General features: G+C 40.2%; 1 long non-coding RNA gene across 1 annotated transcript in view; it reads right to left on the reverse strand.

Moving 5' to 3' along the window:
* LOC110077531 (uncharacterized) overlaps positions 1 to 20,684 on the reverse strand; it is a 101,698-nt gene that overhangs the window by 19,599 nt on the left and 61,415 nt on the right. The window lies entirely within an intron of this gene.

Consider the following 20,684-nt stretch of genomic DNA (forward strand, 5'->3'; position numbering starts at 1 on the left):
AACACTAACAAAACACATCTGTCCTTAATACAGATAATAAAAACATGGAACATTTCTAAATGGGGGAAAAAAGTAAAACATTACCTGAATGTTGATAGGTTTCTTGCTTGCTGAAGACTACAATGACCTGGATGTTTATGCCCAATGAAGTTGATTTATGCCATCCAGACTGAGTATGCACATTTGCTTATATTGGACAAAACCTGGAAAGTCTCATTCATTACGTGTGGTAATGATTACAACTAGTACTTTTGCCATCTCTTTCAGATTTATTTCCCCCATCGGAACTCAGATGGGAATATCAGTAAAAAAATATTAGAATGAAGACTGGAATATTTTCAGCTTTGATTATTTAAAATCTCTCTCTGTACGCATATTATGCACGTACATGTGGGATCCTCAAATAAACAAGCAAATAAATGTGAAGTTCTCCTGTTTATGGTGCTAGCCATTCCATTTGATTCTAATCCATTCCATTCCACTGCTGGTTTTCCATGTGCCATTAACATTCAGTATTTCATGCCAATTGAGCACACATGGGCTTTGGGGTCTTTATTCCTCCCCCTTTTGTTTTTGTACTTTTATAACTCTTGCAGTTTCCTTGAGCCTGCTGAAACCATCCTCTTGTTTGTGAATAGCACCATTTTGTTTCCAAAAGTGTTGGCACTTGGAGAACTGTAGGTACTCTTGGTAAATAACTTAACATTCATGATAAACAATTTAGCTACTTACTATAAATTAGGCTTTATATCTTGTTCTCTTTTCAGGAATAGGGGGTTACCTATGCATTTAAACATTTCAGTGAAACACACCCATGCACAATTGTGCATGAATGAGAAAAGTTCACAGTGTGTAACCAATTTGCACTCTTTTTGGAGCCAATGTGGCATTCAGAGTTATTAAAATTTAAGGTTACTGGCCTGGGATGCATCCTGCTCCTCCCATCGTTCATTTCCCACTGGCCATATTTTCATTCCACTGAACTTTCCTCGAATGGCCATCTCCTAGTTTTGCCTTTCCAACATTGACATCCTTTGTAACATAAACAATAGAAAAGGAGAAGCATTTTCCATCGGGAGAACTGCAGCAGAAATGAAACTGAGCATTTCTATTTCACTGGGATCCTGATCTTTAACATATTTTTTATATAGAGTCCACCGGTTACTGTCCGAGTTGTGCACAAATGACCTTTCGCAATTCTCCACCTTGTTTTTGGCAAAAGAAACTGGGGAAATAACATCAGTAAATTTCTTCAGGAGATTGAGAAATTATCCAACAGCTTCTCAGAGGTAAAACTTAACATTAGAAGTGTTTGTAGAAGAACTTTGTGTTGGAATTATTTCAACTTTGTAACGCTGACTAGGATTTCTGGGAGTTGTAGTCCAAGAACATCTGGAGACCCAAAGTTGGGAACGACTGCTTTAGGAGATTTGGTTGGGAATGGCCTTTCTGGGCCGGAGCGACTCTCAATACAGCAGTAACCAATTGCTCCTCCCCTGCCTTTGATTTCAAAGAGAGCCACACCTTTCTGTCTCTCTGCTCCCCCATTTTAGTCTGCTGGCAGTTAGTGCAGTTATGCGAATGTTGTCTGAGACTCTGCAGAAGCAGTCAGCAGTGAGTCTGTCGAGGCCTATTACTGCAAAACAGTACTGTTTTATACAGTGTACTGTTTTGATCTGTTCAACTGTAACTGAAACTTTTAAAAAATTCTTTCTCTTTCCAGTGTCTCAGAGTAAGTTATTGAGATTATAAGTGCCAGTTGATGAGAGCAAGAGGGGGTGATCTACTGTGGGGGCACTTGATGCTAAATCTGCTCTGTAGCTCCCTGCACTTCTGCCGAACAGCTAGAACTTTTCAACCAAAAATTCAAAACTCTGCAACACTTTCTTTTTTCCACAAAAGGATTATTTATTTGACGGTTGTTGTGGGTTTTTCGGGCTCTTTGGCCATGTTCTGAAGGTTGCTCTTCCTAACGTTTCGCCAGTCTCTGTGGCCGGCATCTTCAGAGGACAGCACTCTGTGCTCTGGTGTAGTTGGGTTTGGGAGTGCAGTATTTATGGCTGTGAGATAGGCCTTTGACTTTTTCTGTAGATGGGTGATTAGTGTGTATTGTTGTGGGTGTATTGTTGTGCTAAGGAGAAGAGATTATCTGTTCCTGTGGTTGATGGGTGTCATTAGCTGGTCTTTTGTGTGTTTTCGAAGCATAGCCTTTATCTCCTCCTTCTTCTTGGAAGTGGGTCACATCATGCCTTAGGGCAGAGTGAGTGGGTCCAAGGGTGTTGGAAAATTCTCCCTGGGCTTAAAGAGAAGGAAGAATCGAAGAGAGGAAGGAGGGAGGGAGCGCTCTTCTTCTTTCTTCTCAGTGCAAGCCCAGCAGGACTTTGGATATTTCAGAGACTCCAACATTGGAGCAGTTCTAGGAAGGTATCCAATAAATGTGCACATTTACTGTTGATTTGTATCAGATAGCGATAAGCTTTGTGTTAAGGTAATTTGTACTAATTCATTGCCTATAGTGCATATTCTGTATAGTAATAATTTTCATATTGATATCATTTGGGATTTTTAAAATAAAACATTTGTTTTTACACAGCTGAAATAACTCTGTGTGCACTCACACACCGCACATACATTTTGTCTGATTTTCTTCTTAGAATCATTATCCAGCATCATTGATGAGAGGTGTTGAGTGTTATCACTACCAGATGGATTTTTTTCTTTTTTTTCTTTAATAACATTCCAGGCTTAATTTGTAAGGGCCATTTCTGAGCGTGTTGTGCTTCCTGGTTAACTCAACAAAATAAACGAATCTGACGAAATCTCCTGGAGTGTTTGTTTTAGGGTTCCTCTAATGTAGGAAAAATTGTTATTTATGAGGTGTCGTTGAAGAAAATTCCGGAGGAAGTTGAGTATAAGATTAAAGGATTATTAAATCAACTTTATTGTTTTTCCAAAACTTAGAAAGGCTTTACAGCTGCAATAAATTATATAAGCATGTTATCAGCCCATAAATTTTAATAATTTAATAAACATTCTTCAGTAAATGTGGGCATCGGGCCAGCTCCTTGAACTGTTTGCACAATCTGTTTTACTAGCAATGTAGTGTTTATCTATTTAACACGTACATGATTTCTTGTCATTTATTAAGCATAATGGTAGTGAGTTATTATTACTTTTTAATGAACCACCAGTTGGACACTGAAGTCAGAAAGGAATCTGACAACCTTTAGTTCCTTCCTTCTCCACTGGGCACAGTTCTGGACTCTTGTACATTTGTACGCAGAATACGACATGTCTGTTTGCTTTGTCCTTTTTCTACTCATCTTCAATTGAAATACATTGTACAATGCAAATAAGAGAGGGAGGGAGTGTAAATTCTTTCCTGTTTTCTCAGTTCCTGGATGCTGAGAGAATATCCCAGAGACTGTAGAATATATTAGTCTTCCCCTCTGGGGGTCCACCATCAGAGGCAAGAACTACTCTTGAAATCTTGATATGGAAATTTCCACATACGATTTTTTTTACATCGGACCTCTGATGTTCTAGAAGGCAGAAAGGAGCTGTACTTGAGACAGCTTGAGAGACATTGTGGACCTGTAGGACCAACTTCCTTCTTAGTTCTTCAAATATGCTCTGCAACACATCAACAGATCTTCAGCAGCCCTGAAACTGCTATGGATCTGTTCACTCCCAATTCACTCCTACTAGAATCAGTGGAAAGGGGCAGTTTATAAAAGAGGATCAGGGAAGAAATATTAAAATGCTGCCTTTTTCCTCACTTCTCCCTTGTCAGCATCAGCCCAGAGGGGTTGGGGTAAAGCAGTTTGCTTGCCTTCCTGTAGATCTGTTTACTTTAGCAGGTAGTAACTGTGAAGATTCTCAGTCATCCAGGTGAGGTTAACTGGAAGTTGAATCATGGCAACTGGACTTCTTTCTTATTAGGTTGAAATGTTTTACTACTCATCCAAGTACAGTACTGTATTTTTCCGTTCATAAGATGACATGATATATAAGATGACCACCACCACCCTTTTCTAACCCCAAATTAGAAAATTTCCCCAGCCATGGGGCTTAGCAAAAGGAAGGGGAAAGCAGCGGTCAAAGGACTGCATGATCACTGAGCCCACAACCAGCAGCAGAGACAGCAGCCGCAAGAAAAAGTGTCATTTTATACACAGAAAAATATGGTAGCTTCCTCAGTCTGAAGAAGCTTCTTTAGTCTGAACAAGTTACTTGGATGAGTAGTAGCTGAAATGTTTCAACCTAATAAAAAAGAAGTCCAGTTGCCATGACTCAGCTTTCATTAGCATGCTGAACTTCTGCATGAAGGGAAGGAAAAATGTCACCTGTATTTCTTGTACTCATGCTGGGTTCTAGTTCCACAGTTGCTGTTCTGCCAACAGGATAGGCCCCCTCATCATGGAAGTCTCATTTTATTAGAATAGTGGTCCCCAGGTATTCCTGGACTAAAATCCCAGAAGCCTTCACTTCTCACTGGGATGGCCAGGATTTCTGGGAGTTGTATTAAAAGAAGGGAACACCTGCTCCATTTATCCCAAGAAGGATTTCTTTCTTACTTTAACTCACTTACAGTGCCTCGCAGGATGATTAATCTGCAATACGATTGGTTTTTGTGATCGCTGTGGCGCTTTGCAAGATGATGTTTTCTATGGACGATTTTCGCAAGACGGTTTTTCCCCATTGTAATGCATTAATTAGATTTCAATGCATTCCAATGGGGAACCGCGTTTCACAATACGATGTTTTCACAAGACGTCATTTTTCACAGAACGAATTAACATCGTATTGCGAGGCACCACTATAATTCTAACATTACAGTCAGAAGTTTTTGCATACCCCCAGTGACCCCTGTGTGTTTTGCCTCTCACACCCTTGCTGCCAAATAAAACCAAGTTTATTTAAGGATAAATAAGTGAATCACAGAAAAAAAATCATGGATGTTATATTATCATTCATTCATTAAACGTGGATTTGATTACATGTACGACTGCTTGTATTCATTTGCTTTAATCAAGATCTCAGTATATTCTGCCAGTCTTTGTACTTCTAATTCCTTTTAACTCTTTAATATTCTCTTACAAACCAACTGTCTAATATCTTGTCTAATCACTTCACAGTCTTCTCTCTAACTGGCTAAACGCTTCACCATATTTTCCCTAACTCTCCCTCTGTTTCTCTAACTGCCTCTCTGGCACTCCCAGTTCTGTTGACTCCACCCCTCCTGTCTTGTCATAGGCTCCTGCAGTAGAGCTGTAAAATGACTGACAGGAGTGATGTGTGGGCTGTCCGCCACAGAAGGCTTGGTGTGCAGCCCCGTACGGGGTACAAGGCAGGCAGGTAGTTATGCAAGGATCCATTTGTGTGCAGGGAGTTTCTTTCTTCATTGGAAATAATATCATTTCAGATGCATCAGGAATCCCCACATCTTTTGCAAACCCCAAAACTAATGAAAACAACATGACTATACCCTGTGTTTGGGTATGAGCTTTAAACAAGCTTGGCTAGTTGAATGCTGTATCAGAGCCTCTTAGTAAAGTAGTAACTGTGTAAAAATACTGAATAAATATATGTGTGATAACTGTTTCAGATTCTGGTTTTTCTTAGCAAACTTTTAAAATTCATGGAAAAGGCTACTAAGAATTGTCCTGCTGAATGAAAACTGAAGTAGTTTTGGAAATGAGTGTTTGCGTGTATAATCTATCTCCAGGCTTGGAAAACTGAGATGACTCGCATTTTAAAACATTCTGTCTGTCTTCTGAGTTGCTTACAGAGGCTTTTTGATGGGGAAATGCCATAAATATTTAATTGCAAATAAATAAGTAATTATTGTCTGCAATCCCACTAATATGCTTTTCCAATACTCTGATTTCAAGGGTGGGAGGGTGGTTGCTATATTCTTGGATCCAAAATGACACCTTAGCAGAAGCCCTGTCCATAGAGTATGTGTGGGCACAAAATTGTGTGGAGCACATGGAAGTGTGCTCGCTGGCACTACTTCCAACATGTCCAGGTACATCAGCTTTCACCTGGGGCTCTCCAAAATGTCATCATGTTCTGCTTCTGGTAGCCTGTAGGAGTACCAGCTGTCCTCTCAGATGGGAGGTAGCTCCCCCACCCCACAGCCCTCAAAATTAAAAACCCAGAAGTAGAATTCTGTAAATAAGTTCTCAGGAAGCTCTTCTGCAGCCCAGTTTTCTTCTTGAGGACAGAAAATAAGAGAATGGCAAACTACGTTTGAGAACACTCTAGCTGGAAAAGCCTGGAAAGGGCAGAATTGATTTGACAGCACATGGTAAATATAAGCACACTGTGCTGTGCAATTTTGACCAGAAATTTAAAAAAAACCTCTGGAGATGCTTATACCCCTTTGTATCAGTTGTCCTACATCATTCTCAGTCCATTCATTGACATACTTTCAACCAATCTCATTACCTGCAGGAACTTTCACGGCACCACTTCACTTGCCCAAACGTTGTACTTGGTGTGTGTGTGTAACCACCAGAAAACAATGGTGAGTTGTTTCGTTTAACCAGGTCTAGAGTATCAACTGCCATGCTGTTTCCCAGCGATATTTGTCACAATTATCAAATGTCCTTGTATTGCAGAATTCCACACCATACTAGTATACTGTGAATTTTCAGTACAATTGCATTGGTGAATTTAAAAGTTATACTGAATGTCGCTTTGATTCAATAATTCTTTCCCATTGTTAACTATATTGATCCCATAGGAAATACCATGCTGCTTGATTAAGGAATGTAGTTACTTACATAGACACAATGTACTAAGCGTCATGTATGAATTATTTAGGTATACTAACTGTTACATAGGATGTGCTTTCAGTTAAGTAAGAAATAAATTTTCAGGAAATTTTAATAAAGATTCTTTGATTTCTCTGGGCTATGTGGGGGGGGGAAATATGAAAGCTTACTTGAAAGCTTATCATGTGGTTCAAATTGTAGTGTTTGAGAAACTGATTTCCTTTTAACCAAGTGGAGAGAGCTAAATCTTTGTTTCAGGCTTTATAAGATATCCTTATGAATGAAATATAATTTTAAATCTCCCTTTGAACTGGGTAGGTGGATGCTTTTCTAGGAAAAGAGGGTCCCCCCCAGAAGGCAGAATTTTTTGTTTTGAAACATTTTCCCCCTACCCCCATTTTCTGACATAAGTCAAGCTGGCTTTAACTGCAGTCAATACTGGGTGACTGTGCAGGGCAGTGAGGGTTTGGGGAAAGGTGGGCAGGCCAGTCTGAGAATCTGTCAGATCCAGCACCCCCTTGTTCACTTGGAAGCCCTCAGAAAAATCAAAGAGGAATGCCTGTCCAGGAGCTACTTTTCTTATTTTCCGCCCCTTGAATATCATCATGGCAGGACTGTGCTTTTCTAGTTTTCCATAGTGCAAACAGCTAACTGAGAGGAAAAATTAGGCTAGGGAAGGCCTGGAAAGAAGGTAGTCCCTCTCCTTCCATTAAAAAACAACTGATTTTGGTATCTTATCTCTAATTCCCTACACAACAAGTTGTTTAGACTGATGTGCTACTCACTATCCAATCAACCATGGGGATACAACTGAGAGGGTTCAGCAGACTTATACAGATTCTTGATGAATGCTGAGGTGACAGAGAAAGTTGTAGCTAGTGAAGCAGCACTACATATTTCCCATCCTATTCTTGCCATAAGGATTAATACACCAGCTTGCACCCAGGCAAGACTGCACTGCTTCAGCAGCAGAACGCATTCAAAATGCTATAGTTATTGTACGATTCAATTAGGCAAGTAGCACACATGGTTTGTGTTTAAGGGCTGGTCTACACGATGTGAAAGGAATGGGCTGAATCAGATTCTTAGGACCCTGTTTAAGCTACTTTGTGATACTGGCAAATTAATAACTTCCTCAGCTCTGTGGAGGGGCCATAGAAGTGATTTTTCTTTTATTAAGAAGTGTCATAGGATAGCAAATATTCACTGCACCACTTTAAAAAATAAAGCACAGCTCAGCCAGACTCTAACTCGTCCTTTAAAAGAAAAGCAAAGAAAAGCTTCTGGGGAAAATTCTCTCTCTCTCTCTCTCTCTCTCTTAACATGGTGGAGCAAATATTGGTTACCCTAACACACACTTAAAAAAAATACTTCCTCAGTCCCTCCATGAAGGTGAGGAAGGAATTTGCCAATAGTGGCTGTCATAAATGGCTGTCTTGTTAAGCCACTTCACAATATTGTCAAATTAGAGGAAGTCTTGCTTTTTTGGTCCATTTTCAGTGATCACACGTAGCGAAAACAGACCAAAACAAAGCCATCCTACTCACACCAGAAAAGTGGTGGTTTTCTGGTGTGGCTCTTGGGGGATTCTGCCTTGGTTCCATTGTCCTTAGCCACTGCAAATTGGTTGCTTCCACAATTAAGGCACTATTAACGTATCTGTTGGTTGTATCCAGTTTAGAAGGTATCTACAACAATGTGCTGAGTGGCTGATAAAATACTGAACATGCTTCCCAGCCTCTACTGTACAACTTCTCTTTATGCAGGTAAGTGAGCCAGGAAGGGAAGGGGTGCACTGTATCATTCATGTGGAATTGTCTCTGCCTGTTCTGAAGTAGGCCTGCTGCAGTTCATAGGCCAGGTCGTTGGCTCTGTTGCAGGGCATTTGTGAGGAAAGTTGTTTACGGGATCCTTATACAGACTCCAGAGAAATGGTCATGAGGTTTGTTGTATTTCTTATATACATATGAGTACTTTGTCTGTGTGTGGAGGGAAGTTATATTTTAAGATGCCAGTTATTTGTCTGTCAGGGCTGACCATTTCAATTACACCCAGAACTAGGAATATTATTGTTTTGGACTATGGCTCCAAGAACCACAGCTTCCAGAGAATCTGGAAACTGTAGTCCAAAAGAAATAACTTCCCCAGAATCTAGTGAGACCACACATTTGAGCTGTGAGAAACAACCCAACTGTTTTTCCAACATGGCAAGTAATAGTATTTGGAAACAATACACACAGTATACTGTAAATCCCCCAGCCTCTCTCTCTCTCCCTCTCTCCCTTTCCTATACTACTCATGACATATATAACAGTAGCACACATTACTTCAGCTACAATTTTGACTTAATGAAGAGCTTAATAAAAATGGGCATTCATAGCTCCTGTGTAGGCTGATAAATTAGCTAATGCAAGTCCTTATGTATAATGCAAAAGATTAGTCTTTGCATTTGCATAATGTGCTACAAATGACCTACTGTTTCGAGGAGTAGCAGCTCAGTTAAATGTGATCTGAAAGCTAAAGTGACGTCAATAAACTAATTACTCCTAGCATGGCGTATCTCATTCATTGTCTGGAGTTCAAGACCTCGCTCCACGCTCTGGAGCACTGAGAGGACAGTTGAAAGACACTGAAGGTGTCTCAAGGATATAAGTGAGCCTTAATGAAAGAAAGATATACTCAGTGTGATGGGAGGTTGCCTGTTCCCATTTTCATGAATTTAATCAATCTGGAGTCTTTCTCCAATGGCACAGAACTTCTGTTATTAGACGTGCTCTCTCTTATGTTACTTTATCTCAAAAATGCAGATGAACTACTGCCACTGAACAATTTTACTCATAATTTTATTTAAGGGGAAATTTCCCAGGTACACAATAGTAGCACCATTTGGGAGGGGAGGTGGGTGTTCTGAGCCCATATATCAGGGCTTGTGAGATTTCAAGGCATCTGTATTTACTGCTTGCTGAGGCTGGGATTAAATGTTGCATGTAGGGGGGGGGGGTGCATTTTACATTTTCCCTGAATTATTTTCCTAAAAAGCAAAGCAAAACATCTGATGGCTGTTGAAAAAAAAATTGTACAGTGAAAGAATAGTTGAAGATTATTTCATGCAGAGAAACAAATGAGTTAAACATGGATTTAAAAATGGGTTAAATGGCCATTTTCTATAGTTTCTTAGTTTCCAAATGCTGCTTTTATTTCCTCTTTTGTGGAGCCAGAAGGAAAGTTATACGGAGCTGTATGTCACATCTGTTTTAGGCCCATTGGTTTCATACCTTGGGTGACTATTGTTATAAATATGTAAATGTGCCTATGCATTGCGTATGTATGCCAAAGGTATAATATTTCTGGTTTTTCTTTCTGTTTTTTAAAGAGTGAGTGAACTATGTTGTGTGCTCAGCTCGAGTTGCTAGGAGACATTGGGGGGTGAAATAACCATTACTTTTTGAAAATATTACTTTTTTAAAGTGAACCTTTACAATTTTCTAAATAAAATAAGATGTGTCATCTTTGTACCACAGTAATGGCATTGATGCAATGGCACAGCCACCTTCTTTGCAAAATGGATTATCAGCTTGAAAACACACACCATGGTTTGAGTAGATGATGCTTCTGCAAGGAAAGTTGATGACTTGTTGTAGTGACAGCGAAGAGGAGGAGGAGCACTCATCTCTGCTGAGGGAAAAGAGGCAAGTGTGGATGGCAGAGTGCATGATGGTTGGCTGTTTCCCTACAAAGTTGGAAATAGCCAAGCAGGAATCTGCTTCAAGTGGAGGAGAGCTTTGCCAACCATTGCATTTTACACTTACTCCATCGTTATGGTGTACTTCAGGGCCAGCCCCACAAGAGGAAACTGCTTCAGGTGGAAAGTTCCTAAGTAAGAGAGTGGAACTTCCTTGTCTATTTACCCTAAGCCCCCTAAATATTTATCCTTTTTTGGAGGACAATACTGTAACTGCTATAAGATATATCCCACACATTCTAAACCGCCACGTCATCACTGCTGAGGTAAAAGCTGCCAGTCCAGTTGGCATCTGCTCATGGACATGGGGCAGAAGCACTCTCTTGTCATTTGCCTCAGGAAAAAAGAGCGACTTGGGCAGACCATGCCTCTCTTTTTAGCCTTCTGTTCTTCATGATCTGTGATTGGTAAGGCAACAAGGATGATCAGGGGACATGAAAACCAAGTCCTATGAGGAAAGACTGAAAGAACCGGACATGTTTAGTCTTGAGAAAAGAAGACTGAGGGAAGATATCAGCACTTCTCAAATACTTGAAAGGTAGTCATACAGAGGAGGGGCAGGATGTGTTCTCAACCCTTGACCATCTCGATGTATGCCATGATACATAATAATGAACTCAAGTTACAGGAAACCAGATTTTGTCTAAATAGCAGGAAAATTTCTTAAATGTTAGAGATTCCAACAATGGAACCAATTACTTTGCATGGTGGTGAGTGGTCCAATGCTGGAGGTATTCAGGAGAAAATCAGACGACCATCTGTCAGATCTACGTTGATTTGGATTCTTGCACTTGGCAGGAAGTTGGACTCAGTGGCCCTTCTGACTCTATTGTTCTATGGTTCTTTGGCATTGGAAGCTATGAGCCTAAAAGGTAGCATTTGAGATTATTACTAAGGTTGAAAATTAAATCCAGTAGAGTTGATTTAGGAGTGGTGATGGGGTATTATATCATCCACATGTGCAGCTGTCCTTACAGCAACCACTATGCTGCTTTAATTAGTAACATTATTTCCACTTCACCTACAGCAGCTAAAAGATTCTCTTGAGATCTATATTCAGTTATGATTTTGTTTAATCCTATTATTAAAGATAATAAATCTTTACTGCATTGGACTATCATCAGTACACCAATGATTCCATTATTTAAACAAATAATTATTAAGCTTTACAATTCCACTTAAGACCTGACAATAACAAATCATGGTTATAGGTTATTCAAAGTAAATTACTTATAAAACACTAATAAAATTAATTGGGAGATGTTTGATTGAGCAGATTGAAATAGGAAGTGTTTACCACAGTCTTTGGCACTCCTAATACTTATTCGCCAATAAAAATCAGCAGCTGAAATGTTTTAATTTTTATGGTTGACACTTGTCATAAGTCTGTCATTGCAAAATGACCCCCCCCGTCCTTTCCCCACTCAGAAGATGGGCTGCTGCTCTACATCTCACAGGAAAAAACCGCAGTATATTACAATAATGCCTAACTAATGTGCTTTTCCTGAGATGTCCCTTTTTCTCATCCTTCCTCCTTAAAAAAAGAGACCACTTTATACAACTTTCTTCAAATATTCTCCCTCATCACACTTTTTGGAAATAGATGCTGCCATTTCCCCCTCAGCATAATAGGACACATGCTAAGTCTGCGGTCTTGTGGAAGATTTTAAAAAGCAGATTTAAAACAGAGCAGTATGGAAGATTTAAAATGTGAAATATATAATTCTGCTTTGAATTTGGTAAGTTGTTTTAAGGAAGCTACTGTGTTAGCCATTTCTTAATATCAGCTGATAATTGCAAATGGTATAGGAATGATAACACTAACCAGAGTGGGTTTTTTTTTCTGGAGATGATTTACATATAATGTAGAGATGTTGGGGGAAAGCACAGAATTATTTGTCGAGACAGCATTTCAAGAAATTTCTAGCCTCTGCAATTCTTACTTCCAGTAAAAGAACTGAACAAGGAACAGGATTTTTCCAATCAGTTCTCCACAGTGCATGCAAAACATCTCCACACAAACTGACATTTTCCTTTGGAAGCAAATTCGACAGCGAGAGAGAGAGCAAGCACAGGAAGAGAGGTAGATTGCTGGAAAAGATGCAAAGTACCCACCCAATACTTAATTTAAGCCAGTGCAACGAAGCAGAAACTACTGTAGGTTTGGTTAATGCTTATTCATTCATTCATTCATTCATTCATTCATTCATTCATATGTTTGTTTGTTTGTTTGTTTGTTTGTTTGTTTATTCTTGGAAAAAGTATTCTTTCAAATGCAAATACAGTGGGGTCTTGACTTGAGAACTTAATCCGTATTGGAAGGCGGTTCTCAAGTCAAAAAGTTCTCAGGTTAAATCTGCATTTCCCATTGGAATGCATTGAGAACCATTTGATCCGTATCTGCTCTTTTCCGTCCATAGAAACTAATGGGAAGCTGCTATTCTGCCTTCGACCACTAGAGGGGGATATTTTGTTTCTTTTTTTCTTAGGTCAAGAAAGGTTCAGGGAAGGCAGGGAAAATACAGTCCAGGCAGTACAGTACCAGGCAGTCTGAAGACTGTCTCCCAATCCACTCTCCAAACGTTGGGAGGAGTGAGGAAGCAGACAGGCACCCTTTTCACTGGCCAACAGTTAACTGAAAGTTCAAATTTTGCACTTTCCCTGCCTCCCACGTGGTTTTTTTCAGTTCTTAACTCAAATCTAAGTATGTAAGTCAAGTCAGTATTTTCCTATGAGAGCGGTTCTTAAGTCAAAATGTTCTTAACTCAAGCCGTTCTTAAGTCAAGACCCCACTGTACTTTCAGTGAATGCACCAGAAAATATGTTTTGTCAGAGGTGAGGAGAAACAATTTGCATCCCTACTCTAGAGCAAACCATGAATTTCAAATGTCATAAATATTTACTTACTCTGTGTGTACCTTGTTAATATTGTGATGAAAACATTCCTAAGTCTTGTGAAATTTGTATATTGCACCTATAATGCATTGTATGAGTTGCACTGCCAGAGCCAAGCCAGCTAGATAAAGTGGATAAAGAAGTAGCTAAGGCTCGGATCCTCAAGGAATTAATGTGATGCATATTGCGGGGCGGGGGAGGAACTGATTGATCCCTTTGAACTGATGTCCCCAAAATAAATATATTTGCTATCTTTTAGATTGTAAGATTGGGAAATGGTTGCTCTCTAGATTTAACACTCTGTTAAATTTTGCAATGCAGGAGCAAATCTTGGGTCACAAACATGTTGACCAAATTCAGTTGGAAGAAAACCATGTGTGTTACCCCAAATGGGTTCTTGTTCTTTATATCCTGGGGAGAGGGACCATGAGAGGAGAGAGAGAACCTAGCCAGACTATTGTCAAGAAGACCACACACCAACAATTTTGGGTTAAGCACCATTCAGGTAACATTTATTGATGAGACATAAGACATAGGATATAAGACAAAAGGTACTAAGAGGTCTCTCTTTCATACTTCCCATTCACACAAGATACTCATCCAGAAGGCCTTTCTCTGGGCGTGATCCCTCCTCAGAAAGGGTGGTGAGGGTTGTTCCAGCACTCTTCCGAAGCCCACCTGTCTCTTCCTGGGTCATCCTTCTTATAGGTCTTTTCCTTGTGGGGCTGTGCTAATGGGCTAAACCTGGCCTGGCACAAGCACTGGCTTCCTGGGCAGGTACAGTCTGTTGTCATGCAGGAATGCTTCTTTTCACCTGTTCAGTTTGTTCCATCTGCCACAGACTTGGCTTCAGCTGGGCTGCTTCCTCTTTCTTAAGCTTGCTTTCTCCAGTTTTAGTTATATTTGGACTTCTTGCTCCAGTTCACTTCCCTCTTGTCCAAACCTTTGCCCACACAGCAACCTCTTATTAATAGCGGAACTGTCTCTGTTTGCAGCTTGCATCTTCTTTGGAAACTCTGTATTAGGCACACAATCCCATCTTCCCTTGCGATTTCTCCATCTTCTTCTCAGGACTGGGGTGCTGCTCTTTCTGGAACCCAGACACACACTGCCACACTCTGTCACTCATAACATGCGTGTAAGGGCAATCACACAGCAGATTTTTCTCCTCCTGCCGGGTCCCCTTAGAATGACTGGTTGCATAACCAATTTTGTAGCTAGCACAGGGTCAGTCATGTAAAGGGGAGCCAACAGGAAGGGGAGAAATGTGTATTACTTTTGGCCAACTGCATGAACAGGACTCTGGCTGTTCAGAAATGACACTTCAACACTAGTGCTTTGAAAACGGACTGTATTGTGAGATGGTCAGAGGGCAATCTTAAAACAAAACTCCATATTTATTTTCTAAGGTAACAGTCATTCCGGGAAGAGAGAAAACTCAGCTCCTTTTTCCATGCGCACATTTAAAATGACACAACAAACGGCACCAGGAAGGTAGATATGTCATCACATTGCATCACTCCTGGGCCAGGGGTGCCCCCTTGTAAACACACCTGTGGTGCTCTAGGTCAGTGGTTCTTAACCTTTTTGAAAGAAACGCCCCCTTGAGCCATTGAAGAAGTTATCATCGCCCCCCTCCTGATGATATCTTATTTATTTATTTATTTATTTATTTATTTATTTATTTATTTATTTATTTATTTATTTATTTATTAAATCCAATGACTGCTGAAAACAAAATTCAATTCCAAGAAAATGAAATGCTCCCAAAAAGTAACATTTAATTATTTAGTTGTAAGCGAATTTTAAGACGCAAAAAGAAATATAAAAAGGGCATAAAAACAAACCGCAATGCAGGAACTAAAAATTTCAAGACAAAAACTCTAAAAACTAAATTAAGATTGGAGGAAAATATATATTCATGCACACTGTAAAAAGGCTGCAGCCATCTTCACAGGTTTGGCTTGCTCCAGCGCCCCCCTACCGTCCCCTTCTGCTCCAGCGCCCCCACACTGCCCCTTTTCGTTCTACTGCCCCCCTGAAAAATGAAATCGCCCCCTGGGGGGCATTATTGCCCACGTTAAGAACCACTGCTCTAGGTAGAAGATATGGTTTCAACTGCTCAGAATGTTGGGAACGTATACAATTCAGCATGCAGTCAAATGCATGATCACCTGGGAGGAAGTGACTGTCAGACATTTACCTGCTAGGTAGCTTACATGCTCTCCCTCTTTTTCTGACCAATTAATCAACCTCTTTGGTGGGAAAGATTGTACAATTAATGGATTAATGGTATTTCTCCTGATAGTACTACATAAACCATAATCCTTCATATAATGAATATTATCTGTGAAAAAATTTGTTTTTCCCCTGTAAGGCATACCTCAAACTACCTTTTTTTTTTTTTTTTGCTTTGAATAGCTCATTTCAATTCTTTTGTGCATTTGTTTGCATTTTGAAAAATACACACTTAGAAATTCAATGGGACAGTCCAGAGATAAACTGATCTCCCCATTTCCAGCTAGGGCTCACAGGAGCTTGAGTTCTTAGGAGAGGTAGGGAATTGTAGCTATAGCAAGACCTGTAAGATCAGTCTGTTGTGGAAAAATGCTTGCTCCACCCTCTGGCTTGGAACGTGAGCCACTCCTAGGGGAAGCCTGGCTCAAATCAAAAGAATGAACCAGCTTTTGTTCATCCTTTCAGTGCTGCTATTTTTCTTTAAATAATGCCCATGAAGGCTATAACAAGCACCAATTTATTACTATGTTGTAATAAATAGGTCCTCGTTGGGAGACTCATACATTTGTTAGTCTCTGTGGTGCCACCAGACTGTTTGTTACTTCTCTTTAAGTTTGTGAAGCAAATCAAGCAGAAAAAAACCTCATAACCCAGAGAAACACCATCCACATTAATTACTACAGAGTTCCTTCACCACAGTGATCATGTCGCTAACCATTATAGTGGTGGCAGCCAGGTCTCCTCTGACTCCATGTGGTACCCACATCCCATCTTTCTTAATACTCATTCATAATTTTTCATGTCAATTTCTTTATTTAAACGTTGTCTTATTATATGATTTGATTTATTGCTTAACTCTCTCCTTTTTTTTTAAAAAAAGAAGAAGACTATCTGTGTGTAGCAGGTAAAACCAAAAGAAAATTTAAAAAAAGAAGACACAAATGCTGTGATACCTTAAAGGCAAACTGCTATACACATATATAAAAAAAACACAGTGTTTTTTTAAAATAAAAATAAAATTAAGTAAACTTATGCTTCATTTTATATAGTATACAGTATATGGCAATGTGCCACCTCAATTTTCAAAAACAAAATCAGCAAATTACAGGGTAACCATTATTTGCTCTCTTGGGGGGAAAACACAACCTTTAATGGCCTCATATTGTACTCTGTCACTTGATGTAGTCAAATCTGTATTGGTGGGGCCTTTGATATTGTGAAAATAATTGCTTCAGGCCTGTGAGGTCGAGGACAAAACCCTCCCTTTGGCAGTCAGCATTCAGGCAATTGATCTTCTCATTTTATTTTAATCTCACCAACCACTCTCCTTCCCAACTAAACAGACCCCCTCCTTAACTCAGAAGCTAAATGTTCCCACTGCCAGGAGTGCTTAGTGTAAATGTAATATTACATGAATCAAAGACCCTTTAGGCTATAATACAGGCTGGTAATTTATTACTGAAGAACAGTGGATTTTTAAAAAACTCTTCAGCTGAGGCAAATCACTGTGAATTAACTAGCAAGAGGGCAGCAGGTGCTCTCATTAAATTTACAGTCTCTGGCAGCCCATATCAAAGTTAAGCAAGGGCGGGAAATGTGTAGATCTACTGACATGTAATCCCAACTTTGTGTAGATACCATAGTAAAGCAAGTGTGCTTTTTGTGAGAAGTCGACCCCGTTTTTAGTATCAGGGGCTCATGCAATAAATTAAAGCCAGTCAGGGATACGAAAACCAGAAATGGCAGATAGTTACCAAACTGCTTGGACTGTGCAAGGTTCCAGAGAGGAGGAAAATCTGACAGAAAGGAAGTGCAAAGAGAAAGAGAAACAGAGGGACAAAACTAGGTCTATGAGGACAGGATCGGGCATCTCTGAATGGCAGGAACAGGGAACAAGTGGCTGTCTGGATGTCACAGAAGGGCAACTTCCACTGTCCTTCATCCTTGACTTACATGGTTTGGCAATGGAGTACTAAAGGGCTCACAATATTGAAACCTGGGGCTTTCTGAGGATATGAACTATGGTGTCATTTTCTCCCTCCCGGGTTTCCTGTTTCCTTTGGGCACAGCTGTGTTCCTTTCAGTAGTTGAGAAAAACATGGGTTTTCCCAGGAACAGTATATTGTTGTAAGCTGGCCCTCTTGTACTGCCAAAGTATTTGAAGATGGTTTGGTCTTGAATGGGCAGTTAAGAGTCAGTAACTTTACACAAGACCCAGTTCTCAATTTTTGATGTGCTCCGGTGCAGCAGGCTGCATGTCTAAATTTATCATTGTGCAATTTTGGCTAAGGCTGATGGGAGCTTGTAGTGTTCACCCTTATCATGTTAAGTAGACATGAATATTTACGTTGCAGGCTAATGCTGCTAAGAGGCAGAGCCAAGAGATATATAATAAAGAGGTGGAGTCAGAGTGAGAGAGTGAGAGAGAGAGGAGAGATCAGAGTGGAGAGATAGAGTGTTGCATTTGGGAGATCTGAGGTGTGATTAGAGTGAAGAGTGACTCAGAAATGTTATAACAAATAGAAAATTGAGACTATAAATAAACCTGTAGAAGTTACCTATGATTAATAATCAAACACCCGTAATCAGTAAACTAGTTTTATTTAAAAGACAGTGAAGTCTGGACCTTCATCTTCATCCTTCCATAATTAATGTTGATTTAGTGATCAACTGGTGGCAGCGGGTGAAAAGGAGTATTGGTTTGCCTTTCTGTGCTCTGTGTTTGGAAAGTCAGGCAGGGGCACGAGGGGTGAACATCACAGAGCTGAATTCCTAAAACAACAAGAATTGAAGGGGTACACATTCCCCTGGAGTATCAGATGAGAACATAAGAAGAGCCTTGCTAGATGAGAAGAGAAGTCTAATTAGTCCAGAGTCCTGCTTCCCATGGCGATATAAGATATGGGACTAACTTGATTTGGGGCTGTGAATGAAAGCTGTTAAACACTTCAACTGGGGTCTGAGTTTCCATTCATGCAACACAATAGACATACTCACACCAATATATCATTCAGAATAGGCTTCAAGAGACACTTTGGCTTTCCCTGATCTTAGACAATAGCCACTGGGAGCAAGCCATTGTCTGGAAATATGAATAGGTCAACATTCAGTTTCTTCATAATTCCTTTCCTTTTCTGTACAAAAAGGCATGCATCCACTTGCCAGACATCTATAGCATTTTGTTGTCCATAGGAAGGAACTGCCCAAAACAAATACAGTTGCCTAGTCATATTCTCAGGAATCCCCTTTCTTCCTTGTGATTCTTGTCTAGTCCTCTGCATTTATGAAGTAGGCAAAGCCAGGCACAAATCACTACTTTCAGCAGAGTACTGTAATTGATCTACTCCTTGAGAACCCTAGTGCTCAGTCCCCATGGACCGTCTTTAGCTAATAAGAGTAATACGAGTCCTCTTTGAATACCGCTAAACAAATTATGCTACTTCCCACCAAACTCTTATCAAACTCTGCCCTTTCCTAATAACTCCTTTGGTAGTTATTTTTCCTGACTCTCACAGTATATTACAGCTGGCTTCCTTTTCTCTCTCCATTCCTTGCTCCCATTGCCCGTTCATCATTTCCCAGGGAAAACTATAACAGTAAAAATCCAGCCCCTGCAAAGGGATTAAACTTGTTGCCAACCTTGGTTCTGTATCACAGACAGCCTAGTCTACGGTATTGTGAACCAAAGCCAAAACTTGATTTAGTCATATGGGAAATAAGTTTAGTTGGATGGGTTGTATTGAAGATGGTTTGGTTACAAAAATGCCAAAGTGCTGTGGCCAGGGAGGGCAGACAGAGTGGTCTACCTTGGTTTTCACTGAAACCCTGAGCTCTGCAGGGACAAAACAGGGTCATGGAAACATACGTAAACCATGAATTAAGTAACAGAGTGCTTTTGAGTACATGCTACACCAGGGATGTGTAATAAGTACCAGAACCAAGCTCATGATCTATTTCATATACAATAGTCACTCCTGACTCCTCCCCCCCCCCCACCAATTGTTCTTTTGCTTTTGCTCAGAGAGGGGAAGGTTGTAGTGACTATAAAACAATTGGGAGTCAGAGACCCTTCCTGATTTTTTGGCACTCACCCAAATCGACCACTAGGCCTGAAAATAGTTTCTTTCCACATGTAATATGTAAAGCCTCCTCTGCATTTTCACAATGCAGAATGTTAAAGAAATACAGAAATATTTCCATTCAGAAATACATGGGCAATTGTAACACACTAGATATGCACATTTCAAAAGGTTTCTTAGAAAACTGTCTCTTTGGTGTGCATCAATAAATATTCCTCTGATCAAAAATACACTGTGTGCTTAGGCATCCTTCAGTCTTGAGAGACTATGGTAACGTGCTCTGTATGGAAGACCTGGAACAGCATCTAGTGTGGCTGAGGAGGCTGATTCGAGAGTGACAATCCCTTCCACACTGAAGAAAAATACAATCTGTCCCCTGTCCAGCTCCCTGATTTTGCTGCTTTTGTGACTTCCTTTTTGCCTTGGCCTGCTGGACAAGAGTCTCTTCAAATTGGGAGAAGCCGTGATGCAACGCCTGCCTCCAGGCTGAATGCTTAGATGTCAAGGTTTCCCATCTGTTGAGGTCCATTCCTAAGGCCTTCAGATCCCGCTTGCAGATGTCCTTGTATCGCAGCAGTGGTCTCCCTCTGGGGCGCTTTGCCTGCACTAATTCTCCATACAGGAGATCTTTTGGAATCCAACCATCAGCCATTCTCAAGACATGGCCAAGTCAACATAGACGTCGCTGTTTCAGTAATGTATATGGATAAGTAAAATTCCACAAGCAATGTGTGACATATTCGACTGTGTTTTAGCTGTGTTCAGATAGCCTTTTGAAAATCTCCACTACATTTGTAGGCACAGAAACTGAGGGGGCAAATTCAGCACATCTAATTGTGGAGCCAAGTGATATCGAATGGTTGCACTGGGTACTCCTTGATCAACTGCTCTCTAAAGATTTGAGCACCAATGGCTGGTTCTCACTAATCCTCTGCTTGGATTGCTGCT

This window comes from Pogona vitticeps, chromosome 2, assembly GCF_051106095.1.
Source record: "Pogona vitticeps strain Pit_001003342236 chromosome 2, PviZW2.1, whole genome shotgun sequence".
In the NCBI taxonomy this organism is placed as follows: Eukaryota; Metazoa; Chordata; class Lepidosauria; order Squamata; family Agamidae; genus Pogona; species Pogona vitticeps.